The following is a 23,467-nucleotide window of genomic DNA, read 5'->3' on the forward strand; positions in this document are numbered from 1 at the left end:
CAAGGTGTTCGTCATTCAGACATGTCTGACTGTTTGTGACCACATGGACTGTAGCCCTCCAGCCTCCTCTGTCCAGGGGATTCTCCAGGCAAGAATACTGGAGTCGGTTGCCATTCCCTTCTCCAGGGGATCTTCCCGATCCAGAGATCAAACCCAGGTCTCCTGCACTGCATGCAGATTCTTTACCATCTCAGCCACCAGGGAAGCCCCTAGACAAGACTTAGGGAGGTCTCAATCTACCATGTAGACAGAACGTGGTCAGGTTTAAACTAGCATAAGGTTGCTCTCCCTGGAGGCACAAGTCACGCACATGCAAGGTCTCTCATCATTGGACAGGGGCCTCACCCTCATGTGGGAATTAGCAAGTAAGTTTCTTAAAGAAAAAACCATCACTGGGCTCCACATGTCACCCACATCAGGAAACTGAAAGAACCTTTGTCATTAAACACTTCAACAGGCAAAACCAAACCGTTACCAGTGTCTTTGGGCAAATGGTGGTCAGGATCCAGGGGAGATCCAGGGATTTCTTAGAGTTGAGCCCAGGGTCCTGTACAGACAGACAGAAAGTGCCCTGATTCCATCACCCAAGGCTTCCAGGAGGAGGTAGCCACACTGGAAGCCTTCTAGAAAAGGGTATTCTTTATCAGAATAAAAATTGTTGAAATTGAAAGCATATTAGTTAGTATTTGCCAACCTAAAATATTCTTAAAAGCCTGGCCCCCAGATCTTTGCAGTTCCCACTGGTTCCTTTGTGTTCAGATTGTCAGGGTAGAAACAATCCATCCTTTCAAATTAGTTTCTTCTAATTCTGTTTATTTGTTATTATATGAAGGAAAGGTCACACTTGAAAAATTACATCAGAAAATTCCTGCAAAAAGATTGAGTCGAGGAGCCCATAAGCTGCATGAACTCTGCCTTCTAACAGTTTCAGTTTGAAAGACTGAGGGTGAAAGAAGAGGGGACGACAGAGGACGAGATGGTTGGATGGTGGCATCACCGACCTAATGGACATGAGTTTGAGCAAACTCGGGGAGATGGTGAAGGACAGGGAAGCCCAGCGTGCTGAAATCTATGGGGTCGCAAAGAGTTGGACATGACTGAGTGACTGAACAGCAACAAGCTTCCATTTTCTGCCTGGAGAAATCTGACAAAATAGGCATCCTGATTTTTTCACTTCTCTGTTCAAACTCTGCTAAAATGAAATTGATCTTCATATCAACATGTAAGAATTTCTGGGTTTGGAGATGTCACACCAAGGTAAGAGGTGCTGGTGAAAATAGAACGCTACTAGTAGGCAAAACATTCTTTTTTTTTTTTTTTTTGGTTTATAAAATGTAATTTTATTTTATGTTACTCTGCTGTTACATAGGGCATAACATTTTCACAAGGCTTTTTTGGGACTACAGTCAATGATTAGCAACATACAATAGTGGTCCAACTCTCTAAATAACAATCACTAGACAAACTGGACACCCTCTCACATGTGCACAAATCTGCATGGAAAAGTACTAATGTTTTAGACTGGACTGTGTGCTTTTTTTCCCCCTTTCTAGTGTATTAAGAACTGACACGCACTTTAATTTGCCAAAAGCAATGCTTGTATTCTGGCAGCAACATGCTACTTCTATTACATAGTAAAGTGAATACCAGAACTACAAAGGCAGCAGGTGTAAGTGAGTTTTTATTGGGAAGGGAAGTTGTCAACTTAAACAGCAGCAAATGAAGAGTGAATAAGGAAACTCCCTGTTGTCACAGATACATAAGACCTCCATCACATATGATACAGGAGGCATTTTAATCTGTGATCCCCCAGCCCCAAAATGTCAAATGCTTTTCCATTCAATCTAATACTTCTGGATTCCTACTAAAAAGGAATACATTAAGAAGATGGAAAAGCTGCTTACTGAAAGGAAATTTCTGAAGAAGAGTAAGGGAGGGAATGTAGAAATTAATAAGTTATGTAGAACACTCTTTAATTGTAATTAGCTACATTTTCATATCTTCACAATAATACAAAACACAGTCACTTGCAGAACTGGTTCAGATTACTTAAATACCAGATACATTTTTAGTCCTCTACATAAGTGTTTGGAAGTTACTTATGTTTGTATGAAATGAAGCTATTAATACTTTTCTACAGCAGTAACTGCACCCCAGGAAGGCTAAGACAAACACAAATCAAGGAATGGAGTTTTCCCAAAGCTGCAGTGTGAAAAGACTATAAACAGTTGATTCCATACACATGAATGGGCTTCTTTGCTATAGGAAATCCAAATGGAATAAGGAATGGAGATGAGTAAAAAGGTTTCAAGGGGAAGAAAGATGACACCCTGTATGCACTTAGTTTTCTGCCCCTTCTGCCGCATCACATTCGTCTCCTGCACTGTCTGATGTCCATAATGTGAGGTTGTCTCTCAGCAGCTGCATGATGAGGGTGCTGTCTTTGTACGAGTCTTCATTCGGTGTGTCGAGTTCTGCAATAGCCTCATCAAAAGCCGTTTTAGCCAGTGTGCAGGCCAGTTCTGGGTTATTGAGGATCTCATAGTAGAACACAGAAAAGTTAAGAGCCAGCCCCAGCCGGATAGGGTGTGTGGGTTGCATCTCTTTCTTGCTTATATCGAAAGCCTCTTGGTACGCTCCTTGGGAATTATCTATCGTTTGCTTCCGATCATCACCACAAGCAACTTCAGCAAGGTACCGGAAGTAATCTCCCTTCATTTTCAGATAGAAGACCTTACTCTCCGGATGAGTTGCATTGGCTATTAAATACTTATCCAACAATTCCAGGACCGTGGTGCAGATGGACCTCAGCTCGGACTCCACTTTCTCCCGGTAGTCCTTGATCAGCTGCAACTTCTTGTCCGAGGTGTCGGTCTTCTGCTCGATGCTAGAGATGACCCTCCAGGCGGACCGGCGGCCCCCGACCACGTTCTTGTAGGCCACCGACAGCAGGTTGCGCTCCTCGTTGGACAGCTCGGCGCCCTGCTCCGTCACGGCCTTCATGCAGGTGGCCATGTCGTCGTAGCGCTCGGCCTGCTCGGCCAGCTTGGCCTTCTGGATCAGCTCCGTCTTCTCCATGGGGGCCGGGGGAGCGGACTGCGAGGTCGAGCGCGGACCCGGGGGGCTGGCGGGGGGAGGGGGGGCGCAGCGAGGAGGCCTTCACGTCTCCGCGGCCGCGGCGCGAGTCCCTAGGCAAAACATTCTTAAAGCTTTGTTTCAAATTGGATTTAAATACAACACTACATGGTTACATGAAGTATGAACCGAGAGTCTAAACATAGCAGGCAATATGTGAAAGCAAATTTGATGTCCCATATGTGAGAGTAAAAGCTGCTGGGTTTTGCAGGAGTCATGTATGGATGTGAGAGTTGGACCACAAAGAAGGCAGAGCACCGAAGAACTGATGCTTTCGAACTGTGGTGCTGCAGAAGACTCTTGAGAGTCCCTTGAACTGCAAGGAGATCAAACAAGTCCATCCTAAAGGAAATCAGTCCTGAATATTCATAGGAAGGACTGATGCTGAAACCAAAGCTCCCATCCTTTGGCCACCTGATGTGCAGAGCTGACCCACTGGAAAAGACCATGATGCTGGGAAAGACTGAAGGCAAATGGAGAAGGGGATGACAGAGGAAGAGATGGTTGGATGGCATCACCAATTCAATGGACAGCAGTTTGAGCAATCTCCAGGAGATGGTGAAGGACAGGGATTCCTGGCGTGCTGCAGTCCATGGGGTGACAAAGAGTCAGACACAGCTTAGCAACTGAACAGCAACAACCACGTGAGAGTAACTGTTTCTTGTCAGATCTGCAGCTGGTATACACAAATTGGAGAGCACTCTCCAACATAGATTGTCTCTGAGTCTGATTAAGTGTGTCACAAGGGCCTGAATCAAAAGGTGATGTATTCATTCCAAGATGGAATAGAATGTTACTTTGAACAGTCTGTAAAACTTACACAGAGTCTGTAATCCACTCAAGATGTCAAATAATAAAACAGTTACCTGAAATTTAAAGCCTCTTGGAAAATTGTGTTCTAAATATTTCATAGATTTCTTTTCATAATCATTCTTCACAGTGATAACACTTTAACTCCTCAGTTGCTGATGTTATTACCAAGATAAACTTGTCCTCCTGGGTGTGGGAGATAAAGTTGATCCATTGTGATTGTTCTCTGGTCAAATGACTCCCGCAATTTCTAATTAAGTTCTACATTCACAATATTTTTTTTTTATCCATCCAAGTCTACTCAGATCTTCATGTATACCAAATAATAGATACCTGGTGAGTTCAGATTATATTAAACACTCTTTCCATAGCTTTTCCCATGTCAGTTGAATCAGAACAAGGTGAAGCAGGGAGAAGAGTTGAAATTTTCAATGATTCCTAGGGCCTCTAAAAAAACATTAGACAGAAATCCTAGCCTTTACTGGTCTATACGAAAGAATCACAATGTGCCTTTTTTGTGAAATTGCAACAATTGACTAACTAGAGTTGCAATAAGTTGGAATTATGCTTGAAGTGATTTGAGATGAAACAGTTTGGATGTGGGCATGTGAGGATATATATAGCATGATACATACTTAAGGAGGTATCAACAGGTATGAATCCATAAATTGATGAGGTATACTTTGTAAACAAAGATGACACATTGAACTTGTTTTCACTATCTGACCCTTCCAGAATTTGCCATCATCTACTGACTCCCCTGTGGACTTGGTTTATTGCCACCAGATTAAAACTAGTTACAGGAATCTTTGTTCTCTTTGTTTGAAATTGTTTACGTTTCTCTCTCCTAGGATGCTCTTATAAATGCCACTATCTGTATCACTTATTTTGTCTATAAGGTTGTCTCTTGCATTTTCCACTGTGTAACCATCTTCCATGTATACAGATATTTATATGTCTATGTATATAAATATCTATATGTATCTATAATAATTTATATCTGCATGTACAGAGATTTATGTCTATATGTACATAGGTATTTATATGTCTATGTATATAGATATTTATGTCTCTGTGTATCAAGGTATTTATATATCTATATATCTATGCACATAGAAATTTATATATCTATGTGCCTAGACATTTATAATTATGTACACTTATGTACACACAAATAGATGTTTTACCAGTGTAACAGGGTCTGGCGAAAAAGGAACACTCCTACAAAAAGAGTCAGACATGACTTGGCGACTGAACAACAAAATAGAAAATACACTCGGTTCACCTGCCACCAACAACACATAGTATATCAGTGTTACTACAATATAAAATAAAGGTTCATTTAAAAAAAGAATGCCCAGGGGGACTTCCTTGCAGTTTACTGGTTAAGATTCTGTACTTCCAATGCAGAGGGCGAAGGTTCGATTCTTCGGCGGGGAACTAAAGATCCCACAAGCCGCATCGCATGGCCAATAAATAAAACAATTAAAACAAATAAGTAAGAATGTTCAGGAAGAACCCACAGGCTTTTGGGTGTTTCTTCAGGTACGTTCCGTATTAAATTACAGTCCTGAGTTAAAACTCGAAAGCTTTCATTTCCAAGGAATCACAACAGGGCATGAAAGAATCCTGCCGCCTTGTGGCCATTCCCTGCAATAGCAACCTTAAGAGTTTTGCTTATGAGTATCTCTTTGTTGTTTAGTCCCCAGGTCGTGACCCACACTTTCCTCTCTAGGACGTGAGGCCGCCTCTCACTGGTCGGGGACGTCTTTCCTGTCTAGAACCTGACTCCGCCTCTCACTGATCCCTGAGGCCGTCCTCTCTAGGACGTCACGCCACCTCTCACTGCTCCGTGACGCCTTTCCTCTCTAGGACCGGATGCCGTCTCTCAATGATCCATGCGGTCTTTCTGCGAGGCCTTTCCTCTCTAGGACTTGACGCCGCCTCTCACAGCTCCGTGACGTCTTTCCTCTCTAGGACTGGACGCCGCCTCTCACTGATCACTGAGGTCGTCCTCTCTAGGACCTCACGCCACTTCTCACTGGTCCGTGATGCCTTTCCTCTCTAGGACCTGACGCCGTCTCTCAATGATCCATGGCGTCTTTCTGCGACGTGCTTCCCTTCTAGGACGTGACGTCTCTCGTCTCTAGGACCGGACGCCACCTCTCACTGATTCCTGAGGTCGTCCTCTCTAGGACCTGATTGGGGAGGGGGCGGTTCTCTCACTGATCCCTGAGGTCGTCCTCTCTAGGACGTCACGCCACTTCTCACTGGTCCGTGACGTGTTTCCTCTCTAGGACCTGACGCCGCCTCTCACTGGTCTCTGAGGTCGTCCTCTCTAGGACCTGATTGGGGGGGGGGGGGTGTCTCACTGATCCCTGAGGTCGTCCTCGCCAAGACATGACGCCACCTCTCACTGATCCCTGACGTCTTTCCTCTCTAGGACGTCACGCCACTTCTCACTGGTCCGTGACGTCTTTCCTCTCTAGGACCGGACGCCACCTCTCACTGCTCCCTGACGTTTTTCCTCTCTAGGTGCTCACGCCACCTCTCACTGGTCCGTGACGGCTTTCCTCTCTAGGACCTGACGCCGTCTCTCAATGATCCATGACGTCTTTCTGCGACGTGTTTCGTCTCTAGGACCGGACGCCGCCTCTCACTGATCTCTGAGGTCGTCCTCTCTAGGACTGGACGCCGCCTCTCACTGATCCCTGAGGTCGTCCTCTCTAGGACCAAATGCCGCCACTCACTGATCCCTGACGTCTTTCCTCTCTAGGACCTGACGCCGCCTCTCAGTGATCCCTGACGTCTTTCCTCTCTAGGACCTGACGCCACCTCTCACTGGTCCGTGACGCCTTTCCTCTCTAGGACAGGATGCCGCCTCTCACTGATCCCTGAGGTCTTTCCTCTCTAGGATCTGACGCCGCCTCTCACTGCTCCGTGACGTCTTTCCTCTCTAGGACGTGACGCCGCTCTCACGGCCCCGTGACGTCTTTCCTCTCTAGGACCAGACGCCGCCTCTCACTGATCCCTGAGGTCGTCCTCTCTAGGATCGGACGCCGCCTCTCACCGCTCCGTGACGTCTTTCCTCTCTAGGACCAGACGCCGCCTCTCACTGATCCCTGAGGTCGTCCTCTCTAGGAGCTGTCACCGCCTCTCACTGAGCCCTGAGGGCATCCCCTCTAGGACGTGACGCTGCCTCTCACTGATCCCTAACGTCTTTTCTCTCTAGGACTGACACGGCCTGTCACGGCTCCCTGACGTCTTTCCTCTCTAGGACCTGACGCCGTTTCTCAATAATCCATGACGTCCTTCCTCTCTAGGACCTAACGCCACTTCTCACCGCTCCGTGACGTCTTTCCTCTCTAGGACCAGATGCCGCCTCTGATTCCTGAGGTCTTTCTCTCTAGGACCAGACGCCGCCTCTCACTGATCCCTGAGGTCATCCTCTCTAGGAGCTGTCGCCGCCTCTCACTGATCCCTGAGGTCGTCCTCTCTAGGATCGGACGCCGCCTCTCACTGATCTCTGCGGTCATCCTCTCTAGGACCAGATGCCGCCTCTCACTGATCCCTGAGGTCGTCCTCTCTAGGAGCTGTCACCGCCTCTCGCTGACCCTGAGGTCGCCCCCTCTAGGACCCGACGCTGCCTCTCACTGATCCCTGCGGTCTTTCTCTCTAGGACGTGACGCTGCCTCTCACTGATCCTTGACGTCTTTTCCTCTCTAGGACTGACACGGCCTCTCACTGCTCGCTGACGTCTTTTCTCTCTAGGACCTGACGCTGCCTGTGACCGGCCCTGACTTCTTTCCTCTCTCTATGCCCTTTTGACGGCCCCCTTAAGGTCCTCTCCGCAGACCCCGTGCGCCGCCGCTCGTCCACTTACGACTCCCCACCCCAGGTCCGCTTGACTGCTCCCCTCAGGGTCCTCTCTGCGGACCACCCCCACCCCGCGCCCAGGTTCTCTCCGTGGGTCCCCCCCAGGTCCTCTCATCGGCCAGAATCGGGTCGCCAGTTTCTCTCGACGGCCCGCCGCTGGTCCCCTCTCGTCGCCTGCCAATGGTCCTCTCACCGGCCCACTTCTGGTCCTCACTATTTCATGTCTCTGGACCTCACTACGACCTGACTCTGGTCCTCGCTATGCCCTTACTCTGGACCTGACTACACTTTCAACCCTGTCTCTGGTCCTCACTTGGGCCTGACTCTAAAAGAACTGTTCAAATATGCCATACAATACCTACATAAACAGAGTGAAGTTATTTCAAACACAAATACAGATCACTTCAAAGCAAAGGAACTCAGAAGCACCTTCCAGATGAGATTTCCTGGAATGAACAACCACCAAAACGGGAACCAAGATTATCCTACGTCTACAGAAACACAGAGTGCATGCCAGCGAGTTATCACACAGTCTGAGTTCTTGAAACATCCCAAGTGCGACTTTCCTAGTTTCCCAGAGTAATTCCTTGGAGTAGGACATTTGGAACAGTCCAGACAGGATAAAGAGAGGATTGTCCTCAAGGCAGAGTTGGTCTTGGCAGCGGCTAGGGCAGCCCCTCTTCGCTGTCTGCTCCTGCCCTGGAGTTCCAATTGCCAGATGGGGTATGACTCGGTCTCGGCCTTTCCAGTCAAGAATGCCAGGTGATCTGCCCTCTAATGGAATTCTCCAACCTTCCACTCTTGAAAGAGGCTGGTATGGAGAAAATCTTGGAGCATCTGATCAAGTCAGAGGACCCACAGGGGCCATCCCCAAGTCAGCCCGACAGTGAGCACCAAATCTGATCCCAAAACACCACCTCTGTACACCTGTGCTAAACCGAATCTCAGAGATAGAGTTTCAGGTGAAGTAGAAAAGCATAGCTATACTGCTTTGCTAGCAAAGAGGGACACAGAAAACTCATGCCCTCAAGAACTGCCCCAAGGCAGGAGAATTTGCTGAGGAGTTTTATAGCTATGGGCTTCCCTGGTAGCTCAGCTGGTGAATAATCTGCGTGTAACGCAGGAGACCCCGGTTCAATTCTTGGGTTGGGAAGACTCCCTGGAGAAGGGATAGGCTACCCACTTTATTATTCTTGGGCTTCCCCGGTGGCTCGGCTGGTGCAGAATCCACCTACAATGCGGGAGACCTGGATTTGATCTCTGGGTTGGGAAGATGCCCTGAAGAAGGGGATGGCTACACACTCCACTATTCTGGTCTGGAGAATTCCATGGATTGTATAGTCCATGGGATCACAAAGAGTCGGACTGAGTGACTTTCACTTTATAGCAATGGTTAAAGGGCAGAGTTGTAAGGATTAGGGTGTGTACAGGGCCTGAACTCCCTTCACCTGACCTCAGGTGGTCCCTTGGTGAGCTTCTCTGGAATGAAGAATGCTACAATTTTCCATTTTGCTGGAGAGGATGTTTCAGTTCAGTTCAGTCGCTCAGTCATGTCTGACTCTTTGCGACCCCATGAATTGCAGCATGCCAGGCCTCTCTGTCCTGAGAGGATGTTTAGTTGGGTAAAAATTTTAGAGATATTTTTATGTGTATCCCTTTTGACAGAAACAGCACCCTGACCCAAGACAAAATATGCTTTCTTGAGTGCTCTTTGCTTTTCTCTGCATCCCCTCCCTCCCCTGATTAGCACCTCTTCCAATCTGCCCTTCGGAGCTCAGGGTAGGTCATGGAGCCGGGAGTCTATTCCCAACAAAGAAACAGGGAACATGGGAAAGGCTTCTGGGCCCAGGAGCCCCTCAGGGTCCACTCGATTTCACTACCAGGCCCTGACCCTACACTAACTATGGCCCTCAGCTGTCCATGACGGCCTGAGCTTTCCCAAACTGTCCTCTTAACTCTCCCCCTAACTAAGGCCCTGATGCTGGTTGTAACAAGCACCCTGACAATATCCCTGGGACAAATGGTCTAAAGTGTCTTTTACTAAGGTCTTCAAATTTTCTCTGAGGCCCTGACGCTCTCCCTCATTAAGCCCTTAATGCTGTATTTAAGTGACGGCCTGATGCGCTCCCTCTCTCAGGCACTGAAGATGCGCCCCTGATGCTCTCCCTCACTTCAGGGCACTAAGGATTGAAGGAGTCTCTACCTGAGGGGCTGGTACTGTCTGTAACCAATCTTCTGACTCTTTCCCTAACTAACATCCTCATTTTGCCTCTAAATAACACCCTCAGACTCATCCTAATGCCCTGATGGTGTCCCTAATAGCCTTCAATATCCCTACTTTTGCCATGATCCTGTCCGTAACTAAGGCCCTGAATATGTACTGAAGTAGGTCTCTGATGCTGTCCCTAACTAACACCCTGACACTGGTCACAACTATGAACCTGACGCTGGCCCTATTGAGGTCCTGAGATGCTGCTAAGTAACAGCCTGAACTTCTTTAAGGCCCTCAAGTTATCTCTAACTGAAGCCTTGAAACTGTCTTTAACTAAGCCCCAGACACTGCGCCTAGCTAAGGCCTGAACTATGCTTTATGAAGGCCCTAAGCCTGTCCCTAACTGCCCCTAATTGAGGCCATGATACTGCCCCTTATAGCCTAAGCTGTCACAAAATAACACCCTGATCCTATTACTAAGGCCCTGACTATGTCCCTAAGAAAGTCACTGAAGTGCATCTAACAGCCTGAACTATCTCTTACTCAGGCCATGAAGTTATCTCTGAGGTCCTAACAAGGTCCCTAAGTAAGGCCCTGTTGCTGGCCCTAACTCATGTCCTGCTGCTGCATCTGAGTCTCTGATGCTCTTCCTGTTATCCTTTGCCCTGCCAACAGAGTTTTGCCAAGAAAACACACTGGTCATAGCAAACACCCTCTTCCAACAACACAAGAGAAGACTCTATGGTTAATACTGAAATCAGATTGATTATATCCTTTGCAGCCAAAGATGGAGAAGCACTATACAGTCAGCAAAACAAGACTGGGAGCTCAGATCATAAACTGAGCCATAAGACTGTGGCTCAGATCATCAACTCCTTATTGCCAAATTCAGACTTAAATTTAAGAAAGTAGGGAAAACCACTAGACATTCAGGTCAGCAGTGACCACAGGACTAGGAAATGCCAAAGAATGTTCAAGTTCAGATCAGTTCAGTTGCTCAGTCCTGTCCGACTCTTTGCGGTAGTTTGAGCATTCTTTGGCATTGCCTTTCTCTGTGATTGGAATGAAAACTGACATTTTCCAGTCCTGTGGCCACTGTTGAGTTTTCCAAATTTGCTGACAAATTGAGTGTAGCACTTTCACAGCATCATCTTTTAGGATTTGAAATAGCTCAACTGGAATTCTATCACAATTGCACTCATCTCACATGCTAGCAAAGTAATGCTCAAAATTCTCTAAGCCATGCTTCAACAGTACGTGAACCATGAATGTCCAGATGTTCAAGCGGAATTTGGAAAAGGTAGGGAACCAGAGGTCAAATTGCCAACATCTATTGGATCATCAAAAAAGCAAGAGAGTTCCAGAAAAATATCGACTACTGTTTTATTGACTACACCAAAGTCTTTGACTGTGCGGATCACAACAAACTGTGGAAAATTCTTAAACAGATGGGAATACCAGACCACGTGACCTGCCTCCTGAGAAATCTGTAAGCAGGTCAAGAATCAACAGTTAGAACTGGACATGGAACAACAGACTGGTTCCAAATCAGGAAAGGAATATGTCAAGGCTGTATATCATCACCTGGCTTATTTAACTTCTATGCAGAGTACATCATGGGAAATGCCAGGCTGGATGAAGAACAAGCTGGAATCAAGACTGCCAGAAGAAGTAACAATAACCTCAGATACACAACAACACCAGCCTTATAGCAGAAAGCAAACAAGAACTAAAGAGCCTCTTGATGAATGTGAAAGAGGAGAGTGAAAAAGTTGGCTTAAAACTCAACATTCAGAAAAATAAGATCATGGCATCTGGTCCCATCACTTCATGGCAAATAGATGGGGAAACAATTGAAACAGTGAGAGACTTTCTTTTCTTGGGCTCCAAAATCACTGCAGATGGTGACTGCAGCCATGAAATTCAAAGACCCTTGCTCCTTGGAAGAAAAGCTATGACCAAACTAGACAGCATGTTAAAAAGCAGAGACATTACTTTGCTGACCAAGGTCCATCTAGTCAAAGCTATGGTTTTTCCAGTAATCATGTATGGATGTGAGAGTTGGACTATAAAGAAAACTGAGCACTGAAAAATTGATGCTTTTGAACTGTGGTGTTGGAGAAGACTCTTGAGAGTCCCTTGGACTGCAAGGAGATCCAACGAGTCCATCCTAAAGGAAATCAGTCCTGATTGGAAGGACAGATGCTGAAGCTGAAGCTCCAATACTTTGGCCACCTGTTGGAAAGAACTGACTTATTTGAAAAGACCCTGATTCTGGGAAAGATTGAAGGCAGGAGAAGGGGATGATAGAGGATGAGATGGTTGGATGGCATCACTGACTCGGACATGAATTTGAGCCAGCTCTGGGAGTTGGTGATGGACAGGGAAGCCTGGCCTGCTGCAGTCCATGGGGTCACAAAATGTTGGACACGACTGAGCGACTGAACTGAACTGAAGCTCTTCCTAACTAAGGTCTTGATGAGGACTCTACCTAAGGCCCAGACACTGTCATTAATAACCTAACTCTTTCCCTATATAACACCCTAATTGTGGCCCTAACTCATGACTTGACAATGGTCCTGTTTCTCTGATCCTGTTCCTTCATAAGGTTAAGAACCTCCGCCTCACAAAGGCCCTGACACTGTCAATAATAATGACCTGACTTTTTCCCTAAGTAACACCCTGATTTTGTCACTAACTAATGCCCTGACACTGGTTCTAACTACAGCCCTGACGCTGGTCCTATTGAAAGCCCTGAGATATCCCTAAGGAACAACCTTACCTGAAGCCTTGACACTGTCCGTAGCTTAGGCCTTGATGCTGTCCCTTATAGTCTATGCTGTCACTAAATATCCCTCTGAATCTGCCCATAACCAAGGCCCTGAGTATGTCCCTAATAAAGTCTCTGAAGTGTCCCTAATGAACAGCCTTAACTGACTCTTGCTAAGGCCATCAAGTTATCTCCAAGGTCCTGACACTGTCTCTAAGGCCCTGATGCTGGCTGGAACTAATGGCCTGACGCTGACCCTTACTAAGTCCTTGCCCAGGAGTTGTCCCAGGCTGCTGGGCAGCGTTCTGTTTTCCTCATCTCTCGCCAGCTGCCTGCCATTGGCCAATCTAAGATTCTGTGATGCGGTGGTCCCACATAGGATGTGCCTGAGGAGGCTTACCTACCGGAGGATGGTCATGGCCATTCCACCCTCCAATGGACAGTGGCTCAGGGTGGGAATCTCTCAGCCAGTGTCTGACCTCAGGTTCTGTGTCCCTATTTGTTGTAAAAACCTTGGAGTTACTTCAGTAACATTTTTAAATGGGTCTCCCCCTTGGCATATTTATAAGATAAATTTTTACTGAATTAAAATTCAGGAACATTATTAGAATGAGCAGGAAGACAAAGGACGCCCCCAATGATCTATTACTTGGAGGATTTTACAATTCTCATGAGAAAACTCTCACTCTCCTCACCCTCTAGGCATCAGCACGAGGTAGGAATCATCTGCATTCTTTATTTATCCCTCTGAATCTCTCAGAACATTTCCTTCAGGAGAAATCTCTGGGCTCTTCAGCAACTGTGAGTGGTGATGTCAGGTAGATCTGAAACTGAAAAGGAAAAGAGAAGGTGAGGAGATGAGAATTCTTGATGGAGAAGCAGGGGCATCCATGTTCAATCTCAGCCTGCGAGTCTGAGTTAGGATCCAGGGAACGTAAGGACCACCAGGACCTGGCCTCCTGGCCTTGTCACTTGGTGTGGGGACTGGAGACACCCAAACTGCCCTGGCCGCTTTCAGAGAAATGAAGAAGGTGGGAGAACACCACGGGAGCCACATCGGAAAAGGTCCCTGCTATGAAGTAAGATGCACTTTTCAAGAAAGTGAAGGATGATCCCTTGGTTCTCAAAGATTTGCAAAGATTCTGTGTTCTTCTGGAGACAGGGTGAAGCCTCCAGTCTTTGAGGGCAGTGATGAGAAGGAACTGTGCTCAAAACCTTCCAGCACACACTCCTTGAGGGTGCTGAGAATGACCAGTGTCCAGCCCAAGGGTGTTGTGGGCCTGAAACCCCCTTATCACCTGGGACGGGAGGGGCCCCACAGGCACCCCCTGGGCCAGCGGGGTCTCGGCTTGTAGGCTACAGACCTTTATCAGGTGCATGATCTGCAAACATCTTGTGCCATTTTGGATGGTGGATTTTTTCCTTACTCCATTTGTGCACAACAACTTTTGTTTTGAAGAAGTCTAATTCATCTCTTTTGTCTTTTGTTGTTTGTGGTTTTGGTAGCAGATCTAAGAAATCATGGCCAAATCCAAAGTCGTGAAGTTTTTCTCTCATGTTTTCTTCTATGGGGTGTATAATTTTGGTTCTCATATCTAGGCTTTTGATCCATTTTAAGTTGATTTTGTATAGTCAGGGAGGTAGGGGTCCAACTTTATTCTTTTGCATGTGGGATCTGGTTGTCCCAGCACCTGTACTAATTGTTGGGGAAAAGTGTTTGCAAATGATGCCACCAAAAAGGTCTAATTTCCAAAATACACAAACAGCACATGCATCTCAAAAAAAAAAATTTAAAAATGGGCAGGTCTAAATAGACGTTTCTCCAAAGAAGACATACAGTTGATCAACAGGCACGTAAATAGACACTTCACACGCTGATTATTAAAGCAATACAAATCAAAACCACAATGAGGTATCACCTCATAGTCATCAGAATGTCGTCAATAAAATGTCTACAAATAACAAATGCTGGTGAGGGGGTGGAGAAAATGAAATCTCCTACACTGTTGGTGGGAACTGATGCAGCCACTGTGGAAAACAGTATGGAGGATCCTCAAAAAACTAAAAAGTTGCCATATGAATTAGCAATCCCACTCCTGGGCATATATCCAGGCAAAGCTATAATTCAAAAAGACACATTCACCACTATGTTCATAGCAGCACTATTCACAACAGCAAAGATGTGAAAGCAACCTACCTGTCCAACAGCTGATGAATGGATAAACATGTGTGTGTGTGGCTGTGGTGTGTGGCTGTGTGTGTGTATATACAGTCCATGGGGTCGCAAAGAGTTGGACACGACTAAGCAACTTCACTTCACTTCATATATGTATATGAGTATCTCCCATGCACACACAAGGTACACACATTATTTAACTTATTTGTGCAACCATGTGAAAGTAATTAACATCACAAAACTACATACTTAAAATGAATTAAATGGTTAATGCCACGTTTTGTATTTTTAATGACAATGAGAAAAAAGTGTAGTGGTCATAATTGTTACAACATAAATGAATATTAAAAACGTCCTTAGTGAGAAAAGCCATACCATAATAGGCCACCCAGATCCCATATTCATCTAATCTGCTTTAAATCCATCAAGGCTGTCCAAACGAGGGGAAAACTCAGTAATGGTTCCAGGAAAAGAAAACTGGATCAGGATGGAAAAAGGTATCTTCACACAGTTGGGGCAGCAGGTGACGGTGGAAGCGGCCTGAGTATTAAACCATAACACAGAATTCATGCTTTCCTCATGGGGGCGCTAGGTGCTGGCTCCTCAGGAGAGTGTCACTGTTTTGGGTAAAACACACTGAACATTTTGTGTGAATTTGCAAATATGAGTACTTTCTGCCATTATTAAAAGCTTTCTGTACATTTTAAATTAGTGGAAACTGAGTTACTTTTCAAAACAACCATGACAATACCATTCAAGAACTCAGGTAATACAGGCATCAGACTTTGTTATAGAGGCCAAGACTTACCAGACCAAGTTCAACCAAAGTTGTGACACTTATTTCCCTTGTAGGAGTCCATATGGTATTAGCATTAAGAGGCATCGTGGGAAAAGGGTGTTAGTAGCCACTAAGTCGTGGGTCCTGTGGATGATCTGGATTGCAGGGGAAGCAGTGAGATTTTAGCTTCACAATCTTTTACATTATTTCAAAAAATATGTTAAAAGATAAATTCAGCAAAAACAAATGGAATACACACAAATCGATTTTGTTTCTATACATGAATAAACAAACCATCAAAAAGAATAAGAGAACAATCCCATTCACAATTCAAGAAAAAAAAACTATCTAGGAATAAATTTAACCAAAGACATAAAAGACCTATAATCAGAAAACTATAGGGCATTGATAAAGAAATTGAAAACAGAAAAGAAAAATATCCTATACTCATGCATCAGGAAAAAATATTTTTAAAATATTTTCTACTGAGCCCAAGAGCCTAGAAGCCCATGCTCCACAGCAAGAGAGGCCACTTCCAAGGGAAGCCCACATACCGTAACTAGGAGCAGCCCCACGACCACAACTAGAAAAGGCCCGGGCATAACAAAGACTCAGTGCAGCCAAAAAGAAAAATAAAACAAAAAATAACTTAATAAAAGTCTATCAACAAAAGAAAAAATAATGTGGACTTTATAAAATTAAAAATGTCTACTCTACGGAAGACCTTATTGAGAAACCAACAGACGGAGCACACCCTGTGTGTACGCTCAGTTACTTCAGTCGTGTCTGACTCTGTGACCCTATGGACTGTAACCTGCCAGGCTCCTCTGTCCAGGGGGTTCTCCAGGCAAGAACACTGAGTGGGTTGCCACACCCTCCTCCAGGGGATCCTCCCAGCCAAGGGGTCAAACCCGCATCTCCCATGTCTCCTGTATTTGCAAATGGGTTCTTCACCACTAGTGCCATTTCCAAAACACGTATCTGAAAAAGGATCTGACTCAAATTATACCAAACGACCTCTAAAATTTGGTAAAGATTGAATACACCCCCGGCCAAAGAAGACAGACAGTGAATAAGCACACAAGAGCGCCCTCAGGACGCTGGGGAAGGCAGGTGCGGTCAACTTTGGAGGCAGCGGCACTTTTCTCCACATCTAAGCAGTCTCACCTCAGGATCCAAGAAGTGTATCTCTTGTATTTAGACAACTGCTTTGCAAAACTGGGAAATAAAAACTAGCATCAAGTAATGTACGAGAGCTCTAGTCATAATAGTTAAAAACTTAAAGATACCAGGATGTCCTTCCACACACGTGGAATGACGAGGGACTCCAAGGAGCCACAACAATCACATGAGCCTGCAGTTCAAAGGCCCTCCGGGGTGCTGTGCTAAGTCGCTTCAGTCACGTCTGACTGTCGGAGCCTGCTGGCTCCTCTGTCCAGGGGAATTTTCCAGGCAAGGATCCTGGAGTGCGTTGCCGTGCCCTCCTCCAGGGGATCTTCCCAACCCAGGGATCCAATTCCTGCCTTGGCAGGTAGGTTCTTTACCACTAGCACCACCTGGGGCAAAAGTGCCTAAATGGAGATCAGGGAAACCCAGCTAGGAGAAGGGACTCAGAGAAAAGGAAGTGAGGGAAGGGGACTCTGAGTCACATTCAGAGAAGCCCAGCAGGCAGTTCTGCAGGTGGAAGCAGGCTGGAGCTGTGTAGAAGATGAAAGAGGGAACTAAAGCAGGGGCCCCAACCTCTAGGATCTGATGCCTGATGATCTGAGGTGGAGCTGATGAAATAATAATAGAAACAAGTGTTCGGTCACTCAGCTGTGTCCAACCCTTTGTGACCCTATGGACTGTAGCCCACAAGACTCCTCAGTCCATTGAATTCTTCAGGCAAGAATACTGGAGTGGGCTGTCGTTTCCTTCTCCAGGAGATCTTCCCGACCCAGGGATTGAACTCGGGTCTCTGCGTTGCAGGCAGACTCTTTGCCAACTGAGCCACCAGGGAACAGAAATAGAAACAGAGCGCACGGTAAACGGACGGCACTTGAAACATCCCAAAACCTTCCCCCACCCTGTCTGTCAAAAAATCGTCTTCCAGAAAAACTCCCGAGGTCAAGGAAGGAACTTCATGGGTACTCAGCTGTCCCAGGCTGCTGGCTGAGGGAGATGCTGAAGCAGAGGTGTCCCAAGAGGTAGAACCTCCCTGGCATGTGGTCCTCAACAGACCTCCGGTAGCCTTGGTGATGATCGGAGAGATTTGATTCATTTTTTTTTAATATCCTTGTGGGATAAACTTAAAACTTAGCAATTCTGTTACAGTCTTCCTAAGAAAAAGTTCTCTTTCTTTACTAATCTGTGAAGCACCAACTGTGACGATCACTGTTCTAATATACCTCATAGTGTTGCTGACACTATGGATCTAATTGTGTGAAACTGAACTTATTCAATAAAAATGATGAAGCATCTGCCCTGTGCCCAGTACATTCCAAGGGTTGGGGAGTACAATGAAAATACTCCATAAGATGCACAGCTGGTAGGCACGTTCTTTAAAAAAGCCTTCTACACTTCCACCAATAGTTTATTCTCAAGGTCAACACTTGCCAATTAATGACCATGCTGGGTAGGAAGCTCATTAAAAACCCAGGAGCCAGAGTTCCTGGAAGGATATCCCACTCTCCCTTGGACCGTCCTCCACCCTCTCTGGGTCTCAGTTTCCTCATTTGTAAAATCATGGACAACTGACTATAATTCAATCCTGGAACCCAAGCCTATTGAGAGGGATGGGAAATATTACTCCAAGGCCCGGATGATAGACCAGATTTAAAGAAAAATATGGTATTGCTGCTTTTCAGTCAAACAAACAAATACAATGAAGGAAGGAGTCCCTGGCCCTGCGGGATTTGCCTAGGGGTCTAGTCGGGGAAATTCTTACACGTCAGGAGATGGCTCCGAGCTGGATTTCCACAAACAAGAACATCCATGCGAAGGACAAGCCTGCAGAGCTCTGTGCCCATCAGCCACGGGAAGAGACTGCCTCCCGAGAGCCAGCAGCATTTACAAATGACCTCCTAAGGCCGTCACCAAACTACAGGGGCACCTCTGGGTTTTCTGTTTCCCTCAGTTTCCTGACTCTTTTCTTTAAAGAACGCACATTTCTTCATAGAATGCCACAGTGGAAGGAAAATAGGCCTTCAATTTTTAGACCTCGATTTGCAAAAAACTTGGAGCTTGTTTTTTTAATTAAAGCATAACATAATTAAAAGATTTTACACGTTCTAATTATTCAGTTCCAAAACACCACAGTTATTGCACAGGGTCCCCATGGAAAGGCCCCCTCTCAGCAGGACAGCCACAGATTCCACCATGAAAGGGCAGCAAGCTGCCCTCCTCCCTTCTTTTCCGCCTGGGTGGCCACTAGGCTTTTAAATCCATGCACCCTACTAAGTTTCTAGTGTGCAATTCGTGGACCCTTCCCTTTCCCATCCCAGAAGGTGGTCAAGGGCCCGCTGGGCTGCAAACCGCCGGAAGCAGGGCTGGGCCAGCCGGCCAGAGGAAGGGTTGTGGAGTGCCAGCAGGTGAAATCACCAGGCAGGATAAATCCCTTGGACTTCCTGGGGACCTCGCTGCAGGCACTAGGCTGCTTGGGAAAACCGCGCCGGTCTGAGCTTTAGGCGACGGGGTAAAGTGGTAAAGGCCTTGACCCCAATGGAGAGGCCTTTCTGCGACCGCCAGGTTAGGGGGCTCCCGACTGTGCCAACAGAGAGGGCGGAATACGTGGTTCCCTGCTCCGCCCCGCGCCAGAGCCGCAGTTCCCTTACCTGTGGTCCGCACCCCCCGCTCCGCTCACTGGATGCCGATTGACGGGGACCCAGGAGCCCACGAAATGGGCGTTCGCAGCCGCAATGGAGACCCCTGAGACCCGGGACCCACTGCCTAGGAGCTCGGAGGAGGCGCGCTCCGCCCCCGACGCGGCCAGGTGTGCTCCGCCCACACGCCCGCTCCCAGGAGAGGCCCGCGGGCCTCGCTACTGCCGCCAGGTGACATCCATCCGTGAGCAAATCCACCCCACCAAGACGGCCCGAGCTTTCTATCCGCTGATCTGTCTATAATTCAGGGATGAAACTATGACTACAGAAAGGAAAGATGACCTGACCTAGGATGGCCATGATATTCTATAGAACCAGAGAAAATTGGTTAAAATAAAAAAAAAAAATTCTCGGAAACTGTAAACCTGGTTCTTTCGCATATGCAATTAAAAACAATTAGCTTGTTTAAAAGGCCTGCCTAGGGCAAAGCTTGAAGTTAACCCTTTCCTTGAAAAACACTGCCCACTTTGCCTGAGATCTCAGCCTTGGGCAAATGAGAACTTCAAGCCCCTCCGCCCCGAAAAAAAGGAGGTCAAAGAGATATTTTAAATCTTAGGCGGAAAACTAGAAGATCTCTGTCTGTGTGGATTTATGTATGTCTCAGTGTGAGTCTTCTGTTTTTTTGATAATATTGCTGAAGTTGTGAGTTCTTATTTAAATAATCTAAAGAAAAGGAAGCCCTTACAAATCAAACAGTTCTAAATACAAGAAAAAATTGACCTAAATGAATTTTAGATTCATGTGAACTGGGAAATAGTCAATATTAAATATCTAGTTTTGGGGGTTTTTTTGCTACTCTAATATCAACATGTCTAAGAGTAATTAATATTAAGCATAAAATTTTTATAGTGCCTAGGGTTATTATAAGTTAAATATTGCTATATTGTTATGTCTGTCACAAGCTTGTCAACAAAGAACGTACCTCTAAAAACAAAAACAAAAAAAAACTGAAAAATGTAAATGCGATATGAGCTTTTAGATAAACTATTAAAAATAATTATATTTTTAAATATCTGTCTATAATAGTTCGATTGAAGGCAGAGGAGAAGGGGACGACAGAGGATAAGATGGTTGGATGGCATCACTGACTCGATGGACTTGAGTTTGAGCAAGCCCCGGGAGTTGGTGATGGACAGGGAAGCCTGGCATCCTGCAGTCCATGGGGTCACAAAGAGTCAGACACGACTGAGCAACTGAACTGAACTTACCATAGTTTCTCCAGATTTTGGTTATCTGAATTTCTATCGTTGTGCTAAACTAAGTGATGACAGTGTATTGAATAGCTAGGTCATTTCCAAATAAATTAAGGTTCTGAAACATTTACTACTTGACAGGACCTTCCTCTTACACAGAAACTAAAGACATTTTTGACTATCCATGAATAGTGTCTGGTGCCATCCTAAAATGTTCACTATAAGAAGCAAAATTTTTTTAGATAGTATCACTGATACGTATGTTCACCAATCTATAGAATGCCAATATAAAAGTCAATTCTTGGTTGCTTAAGGAAAATGTATGTCTTGTTATTAAAGAAGGTATGAGGAATGAAATCGCACTATATGAAGGAAAAAGAAGTAGTTCTGTCTTACAGGTGGCAGTTTCAGGATGGGAGAAGCAAAGGAATGGGTACAGAAAGGGATAAGGAGGTTTTATGGAAAGTGGTCCCCCAGAAAAGAGCTTTGTGCGTAGTACAAGTTTTCTTGAGATGCTGAACTGCCTTTGCTAATGGATTTTAAGTTTCTTTACCTCTTAAGTGATCTGTTCTAGGTTTACTTTTGAAATCTTTTGTTAACTTTGGCTAAGTGGATAAGTATTGTTTCACAGTGACTTATGTGATCCTACCTGACTGCTATAAACCCTTTTGATATTTATGAACAAACCTTCCTAAATAATTGACATCTAGCTAACTTTGGGATGCTTCAGAGGGCCCCTGAGACCTCCCAAAGAGAGATATGAAACAACCTGAGTTCATTTGGCGTGTTAAACTACATGGGAAGTGTCAGAAGGACTGATTAATCTTCTCAAGTTACATTGTATGGTTGATGATACTAATATAGATATCCTAGAAATTATGTGACATTCATGAAAATCTGATATGTTCTGGTAAAATGCTGTCAGTTATAATTCTAGTTATCATATTAAAGTGTTTCAAGTCACAGCAATGACCAGATTACTTTCTCAATTTCAATTTAATCAGGTTTTAAACACATCTCCTATGGTTTCACATGGATGCCTTTGCAAAAATACTGCTACATCAAAGTATATGGAAAAGACTTTTCTAAGCTTACCCGTAAACAATTTTTTTTGTTTGTTATCTGGTAAGCTGGTATTAGACAGGAATTTGGTCTACTCTTTAGGTTAAGAGAACACAGTTTTCTTAGAATGCAGCTTTCGATCACAGATTATGAATTTCTTTACCTTTCCATGATTTATATTTGTTTTTATAATCTTTTTTTTACTTCAGTAAAGTAAATAAGCATTATTTAAGATTATGGTACATGTAGGATGGACCAAGCTTTCCCCACTCCTGCAAATTCCCTTAAGCCCTCAGATTCTTCTGATGGGACCAAGGTCTCACTTCCCTCCAGAGGGACAATCCAAGCTTTTTATCAGCTGATCTGCCCCTGGTATCAGAGTCAATTTGAGCACTATTTGGTCTATAATTTAGGCATGAAACTATGACTACATAAAGGAAAGATGACTTTTTGATGCAGGATGGCCATGATATTCCTTGGACTTCAGAGAAAATTGGTTAAAATGAAACTTTTTTTTTCTTGGAAACTGCAAAGCTGGTTCTTTTAGCATATGCAACTGAAAATATCTAGGTTGTTAGGTCAGTTTTCATTCCAGTCCCAAAGAAAGGCAATGACAAAGAATGTTCAAACTGCTGCACAATTGCACTCATCTCACACGCTAGTAAAGTAATGCTCAAAATTCTCCAAGCCAGGCTTCAACGATACGTGAACTGCGAACTTCCAGATGTTCAAGCTGGATTTAGAAAAGGCAGAGGAACCAGAGATCAAATTGCCAACATCCACTGGATCAAGGAAAAAGCAAGAGAGTTCCAGAAAAACATCTATTTCTACTTTATTGACTATGCCAAAGCCTTTGACTGTGTGGATCACAATAAACTGGGGAAAATTCTGAAAGAGATGGGAATACCAGACCATCTGACCTGTCTCTTGAGAAATCTGTATGCAGATCAGATTAGAACTAGACATAGAACAACAGACTGGTTCCAAATAGGAAAAGGAATATGTCAAGGCTGTATTGTCACCCTGCTTATTTAACTTATATGCAGAGTACATCGTGAGAACCGCTGGGCTGGATGAAGCACAAGCTGGAATCAAGATTGCTGGGAGAAATATCAATAATCTCACATATACAGATGACACCACCCTTATGGCAGAAAGGGAAGAACTACAGAGCCTCTTGATGAAAGTGAAAGAGGAGAGTGAAAAAGTTGGCTTAAAGCTCAGCATTCAGAAAACTAAAATCATTGCATCTGGCCTCATCACTTCATGGTAAATAGATGGGAAAACAGTGGAAACAGTGGCAGACTTTATTTTGGGGGGCTCGGAAATCACTGCAGATGGTGACTGCAGCCATGAAATTAAAAGATGCTTGCTGCTGCTACTGCTGCTGCTAAGTCGCTTCAGTCGTGTCCGACGCTGTGCGACCCCATAGATGGCAGCCCACCAGGCTCCCTCGTCCCTGGGATTCTCCAGGCAAGAACACTGGAGTGGGTTTCCATTTCCTTCTCCAATGCATGAGAGTGAAAAGTGAAAGTGAAGTCTCTCAGTCATGTCCGACTCTTAGCGACCCCATGGACTGCAGCCTACCAGGCTCC

General features: G+C 45.3%; 1 long non-coding RNA gene and 1 pseudogene across 2 annotated transcripts; both read right to left on the reverse strand.

Moving 5' to 3' along the window:
* Nucleotides 1–1,665: 1,665 nt before the first annotated feature.
* Nucleotides 1,666–7,422, reverse strand: LOC145514382 (14-3-3 protein theta pseudogene; annotated as a pseudogene). Its single transcript, XR_014060111.1, has one exon. The product of XR_014060111.1 is annotated as a 14-3-3 protein theta pseudogene (transcript).
* Nucleotides 7,423–13,519: 6,097 nt separating this feature from the next.
* LOC145514392 (uncharacterized) lies at nucleotides 13,520–19,823 on the reverse strand. The gene is made up of 3 exons (XR_014060117.1): nucleotides 19,570–19,823; nucleotides 15,788–17,741; nucleotides 13,520–13,633 (listed from the first exon to the last, which is right to left on the reverse strand). It is a non-coding gene; the product is annotated as an uncharacterized LOC145514392 (long non-coding RNA).
* Nucleotides 19,824–23,467: the final 3,644 nt, after the last annotated feature.

The sequence above is a fragment of the Giraffa tippelskirchi genome, chromosome 7 (assembly GCF_054371585.1).
Source record: "Giraffa tippelskirchi isolate mGirTip1 chromosome 7, T2T-mGirTip1v1.2.pri, whole genome shotgun sequence".
Taxonomy (NCBI): Eukaryota; Metazoa; Chordata; class Mammalia; order Artiodactyla; family Giraffidae; genus Giraffa; species Giraffa tippelskirchi.